Below are 6,198 nucleotides of genomic sequence, written 5' to 3' on the forward strand. Positions count from 1 at the left end.
GATCTGAGGTGCAGTCAAGTTTAGAGATCCGACAAAGAAGCATGGGCAGACTTGCATAGGGAGCCCATGGGAGCACCCTTGATGAGGGGGTACAGAGGGTATGGGCTGGAGATCATTTGAGGCTAGGGAAGCTTTCAGTAAACTGAAATTCGAACGAGGGCTAGACAAAATGGAAAACTCCCCGTGGGCAGGGAAGGTGTAAAAGTACTAATACATGAAGAGCTTGAACACAAAATGAACAAATCTAACACGAAAACTAAAAATTAAATACCTACAGACTGGTGAAGGGGCTAAGCAGAGCACCACAGAGGAAAGGGAAGTAAAGAAGATTGAAAGGAAAATGCCGGAGGAGAGTATGAAGGCTAAATGAGCTCCAACGATATACAGATTGCATAAACGGGAAATAAGTAAAGAACAACTCTTATTTGATAACTCACTAGGGAGCTCTCTGTTGTTCAAGGCTAGGACAGGGGTTTTGAGAACTAAGACACATAGGGCCAAATTTTCAGATACTGACACATGGTGTGCTATATGCCACAATGAGGAAAAAACTATAGAACATTTGGTTATAGATTGCACAGGACTTTGTCCCACCCTTGCGGAGGGGATGAGGACAGATTTGGCAGGAGCGCTGACTTTTGTTGATGGGAGTGGGAGGATAGAGGAAAAAATAATTACAAAAACAAAGAGAAGGTTAGAAGATTGGTGGGAAAGATTTAGGGAAGTGTGATATTTCACAAAATTGTGGGGTTAGGCGTACGACCCATGGGGCGGAAGGAGGGTGCACTGGGCTGCAAGAGGCTTCTCTGCCATATGGATAGTAGCTTTTTAAGAAGAAATATCTACATATATAATTTGGTGAAATTGAGGGGTTATGCACGTTAACGAGAGACGAAATTTAATTCGAAATTTGAAAAAGTTTAAAAGGGGTATCTAAACTAGGCTAGGTGGCGCTAGCTATTACCCGACATAAAAGGTACAGCCAACATTCATCCATCCATCCATCCTTTGCCGAATGCTTAGGAAAGTGTGGCAAAACTTCGGCTTTGCTGAATCCTAAGATTCACCGCCAAATTTTAGGTTTGGCAAAAGTTCGGCCCATCACTTTATTCTACACAAAGAAAAAAAGGTGGGTGGAATACTGGGGGTCCTGGTTTGAAAAGCACAGTGTTTGGAGTTCTCTAAATAATTAAAAGCGCCGAAAAAGACAAGGACAAAGAAGAGGAACGACACAAGGCGCGTCGTTCCACTTCTTCGTCCTTGTCTTTTGTGTTATGTGTTATTGCGTTATTTCATGGAATACAGCCGTCCATCGGCCACGCCAAAAGAATATGCCAAATTCTACGCTCTGAATCTTGGAAACAGGTAGAAAGATACAGAGACTGCTGAGGATCCGTTGCTACTACGGGGGTGTTGCGACGCAGGCAGCGGAGAGGGCCTACAAGGGTCACCTGCGGACAGCAGCAGAGTACACTGAAGTTCTGTGGCAGCAGGCAAGAGCGTCGACACCAAGAGCCCAAAAACGCGGCAACATACGACAACCACAGGTGTCTCTTCTCGGTGGTGCGGTCCTGCCATCAAACATCGAGGCAGCCTTGGAAAAAGGTCCAAAGTTCTGCAAAGAACCCAAACTGCATCCTGTTGCCAAGCTGTCCTTGGTGAGAGGGATGGCGGAAAAAGCCACCCCTGAGGACAAGGAAAGGTGCGTCGCGGATGGCGTCGATGTTCTTCGGCGCCTGCCAGGTCAATCGATGAAAGGATGGAAAAAAAAATGCGCCTTGTGTCGTTCCACTTCTTTGTCCTTGTCTTTTTCGGCGCTTTTAATTATTTAAAGAACCATGAACCAACTAGCTCAACTTTCCACTTTGCAGTGTTTGGAGTGTTCTGCTTCTGTATTCTGTTCTTTTACTGTATGATCATATCTCACAAGCTTCACAATAAAGCTGTCTTTGTGCGTTCTGTACTCACTTTTGAATACCTACGAATAAACGGTCAGTGGTGTACTCCCGGGTCGCACTTTTCGGAGGCGCAGTGGGGGCAGCAAGTGTATCACTGGGGCGCTCTTAAGCCACTTGGCTCCCCCATTTACGCCGCTTTGCAGTCACAGTCAGCGAATGGCCCATTAAAAAATGAAAGCCGTTTACAATTCCCTGTAACGCCGGTTAGAGCGCAGCCCTTGAGGAGGAAGATGGAAGCGTACTCAGGGATAGGTGACTCCTTGAGGTCACGTGACCTCAAGGGGGTCACGTGACTTCAGGGGGTCACGTGAATTCAGGGCGTCACGTGACCTCAGGGGGTCACGTGACCTCAGGGGGTCATGTGACCTCGGGAGGTCACGTGACCTAGGGGTGTCCCGTGACCTCGGGGGTCACGTGACCTCGGGGGTCCCGTGACCTCGGGGGTCACGTGACCTCGGGGGTCACGTGACCTCAAGGGGGTCACGTGACTTCTGGGGGTCACGTGACCTAAGGGGGTCACGTGACCTAAGGGGTCACGTGACCTCGGGGGGTCACGTGACCTAGGGGCGTCACGTGACCTCGGGGGGTCATGTGACCTCGGGGGGGGTCACGTGACCTCGCGGTTCCGCCGATGGCGACGCCGACGCCGCTCAAGCCGGAAACGGGCCCCTAAGAGCTGCGCTCCAAAATAAAAGCTGTTTACAACTCCCTGCGATGCCGGATTAGAGCCCAGCTCTTGAGAAGGATGGAAGGGTACTGAGGGATAGGTGACTCCCTGAGGTCACGTGACCTCGGGGGGGGGGGGGGGGGGGGGGGGGGGTCACATGACCTCAGGGGGGGGCACACTCATAACCCTCGTGACCCTTGTGGGAGTAACCCTCGTGACCATCGTGAGGGTAACCCTTTTGAGGGTAAATAACCCTCGCAACCCTCGTGAGAGTAACCCTGGTAACCCTCGTAACCCTAACAAGGATAACCCTCGTGACGTCATTATGGGAACCTTCCCATAATGCAACGCGCAATTACGCCGACGGCGACGCCGCTCAAGCCAGAAACGGGCGACTAAGAGATGCGCTCTAAAAATATTAACCCACCTGGCCCACCCGCATATGCCGCTTCATGGCACCCCGCCGGCAGCCCAAGCCCCAATGTACCTCATTGTACCCCCAAAAAGTCAATTGCAATTTTCATCTTTCTGAAGCTTTTTTTTTTTTTTTTAAATTCACAAGTGGCATAATGTACACAAAATATGGCACATCTGAGGGATGAAAAAGATAATGTAATGTGTTTTGTATGTGTGTGAAAAATTGTCAATATAAGGCTTAGAAATCACCATTTTTAGTCTTGGCTATTTTGGCTATATTTGTTCTGCGGCTTTGGCTATATTTCGGCTATACCTTCCAGCCGTTTGGCGGTTTTTTGGTGGGACCATCTGGCAACACTGTTTCTTTTTTTTATCAGTTCGATGGGCTTGGCCAGCAAAATCGTTCCGGGCTGGTTGGGGGTTCTCAATAGTGCAAGCTCTGTTCAGAGGTAGAGTGACCGTGCAAGGTCATGGTGTATCATAAGTGTATACAATGGTGGCTGCGGAGTTTGAAGAAAAGTAGGAAGAAGGGAAAGAAAAAAAAAAACAGCTTTTTTTTTGTGTGTGTGCGTTGGTGTGTGACAATTTCTGTTTCAAAGTGTATATAAGAGGTTTACTGATTAACCGAGTTTGAGACGTCATCTTACTGACTTCTTTCCCTGTCTCTTTTACTTTTGGTTTCAAAATTTTCTCACCCTGCCTCAGGTATTTTAACAAAATGGTAAACTTACACCAGCTCGCCTGCCCCCTCACCGTGTTCACATAAAAACCGTCACCAAAAAAGCTGGAACTCGCGAAATGTGGGGCGTGCGCATGTGGTCACTGTTACGGCTCTCTGACGTTTGCTAGTCGTAACAAAAAGCATCATCGCACGGCAAGTGTGATGACGCATTTTCCATCTCATTTCCCCTCCACCCTTCTTCGCCCCTCACTCTGTTACATAAAACCACATGTACACAAATAAACCCATGTTTGTAGCTAGTCGCTCATTGCATTTTTCTAGTTTGTGCCACCACAGCACTCGGCAAAAATGAATGAAGTGCAATAAAACTGTATTGCAATACTGCCTTTATATGAAGCATTTTGTAACACTCCAACTCTGTAAGTGTAGGCTTCAAAAACGAAATGAAACAACTTGAAAATATCTTATTCCTCTGCACAGACAAAAGTAAGAGACTTTCTGGTCGACACCGCTACTCACAGATCAAACCACTATTGGCATGGAAACTTCGGTGCACCGACGAACTGCGCTGGGGCAAGCTTGGATCTGCCTTTGAGTGGAAACTTTTGAGATTTTGCTCCCAATAGTAAATCCACTGTTTGAAGTGCAATGAGTATGAAACGTGAAATTAAGAATAAATAAAACAGGGTGTGCTCAGCCACATGCAATGCAGACAACATTGCTGACAACTGTCTCCTTGTATCGACTGCTTTCCAACTCCTGCGCTTTTTTTTTTTTGCATCTCGCCTATGTTCGTATACGACGACGCCACCTGCGAGCAGAGGCATCGACCAGATGATGCGTTCATATTTGTTTTCTTTGTGCGCAGGAATAACATGTTTTTCTGAAGTTATATTGCAAGGGGTGCAGGCGAGCTGGTTAAAAACTGACATTTTTTAACCCCGGAGAGTGGGGAAAGAGAAGGACAGGACAACACAAATCTCCAAACACAGCAGAGGTATTTTGTGAAATAAACCTCAGCCGTGCTTTGGAGATTCACAGTGGCCTGTCCTTCCGTTTCCCCAATCACCAGGGTTAAGAAAAGTCACGTTTTCCTGCCTGTTATTGCCAACTCTTTCTTTCCCCGTACAATTAGTTACAGTGAAATCTCATTAATTCACACTCTCTTAATTCAAACTCGCAGAAAATCCAAAATAACATGCAGGTCCCATTCTATGTGTTTCTAGGAAGAAAACTCCCATTAATTTAAACTTTGCATTATTCAAACGAAGTTCTGGTCCCCTTCGGGTCCAAAAAGAGGCCACATCTCCACGTGGTGAATGATGTTGATTGGGGCGAAGCTCTGGTGGTGCTGATGATACTGATTTTATTGTTCATAGGTAGTGCTGATGGTGCTGATTTTTTTTTTATTGCTCATAGGTAGTGCTGAATTCCGAGTTGCGTTTCGACTTTATTATTACTGCTTTATGGTCGGTGAAATGCAGAGCCGGTCGTTCGTCTAGCAGATCAGCTTGGATCCGCTAGAAGTTGTGGGAACGCACCTCCACCGCTTAAGTCAACGGTCCGTGTCAGAAAGAGAATGTGTGGTATGGATCCTGGTTATATACGCAATTGAGCATTTGACCACAGCGCCCTCTCGTCTATAAACGTTGAGCCAATGCATGCAAAGTTTAACGTGATTCTATACGCATTTGACCGCAGCGCCCTCTCCTGTATAGACGTTGAGTGGCTACATGCAACATTGGAGTGTAGCGTAGTGGTTAAGACGTCTGCCTCGTAAGCAAGCGGTCCTGAGTTCGAACCCTCTGCGGGCGTACGTTGTTGTTTTTTTAAGTAAGCTGATCCCGGAGGCAGTGCAATCGATGTGAGCACGGACGCCGAATGGGTGGACAAGGCTAGACCCCAAGGAGCTTCGCCCCTAATTAATGACATTCCACTGTACTATAACAATGCTTTCTGTTAGAAGTAACAATGCCAATGGAAAGGGTAGCCCTACCCTTCTGCAAACCGTGCACATTTAAAGGCCAGTTCGCACACTCGCGTTCGATTGCAACCAAGTGCATTGCAAAACCTCGCTCTCCCTCGTGACTGCTTACGACGTGAGAACATGCTGGCGCTATTTATCGGGTAGCCCTAGTATACTTACCATGCTTTGACAATGTTATAAACAACCATTTCTCATAGATAGTGGGTACATTTATCTCGCTAATACTACTGCAAAACCTTCACTCCAGTTAAATGCAGTTCCAGGGCTGCCTCACAGGTGGTGCCAAAGTGCCAGTGTGTAAGCGACTGCGAGAGAGCTCAAACCTGCACAACACACTCGGTAGCGATGTGGAGCGCAAGTTCGTCTGCTTCTTTTGCAGGGGTTGCAGCAACAACAAAACGCCGAGCTCTGATTGAATTATAGTGGGTAGACCTCAAAGGTATACCCATTTTCTTTCAATCAGAGCCAAACAGAGCTCAGCGATCTG

The sequence above is a fragment of the Ixodes scapularis genome, unplaced genomic scaffold (assembly GCF_016920785.2).
Source record: "Ixodes scapularis isolate PalLabHiFi unplaced genomic scaffold, ASM1692078v2 PGA_scaffold1__304_contigs__length_218370807, whole genome shotgun sequence".
NCBI classification, from domain to species: domain Eukaryota; kingdom Metazoa; phylum Arthropoda; class Arachnida; order Ixodida; family Ixodidae; genus Ixodes; species Ixodes scapularis.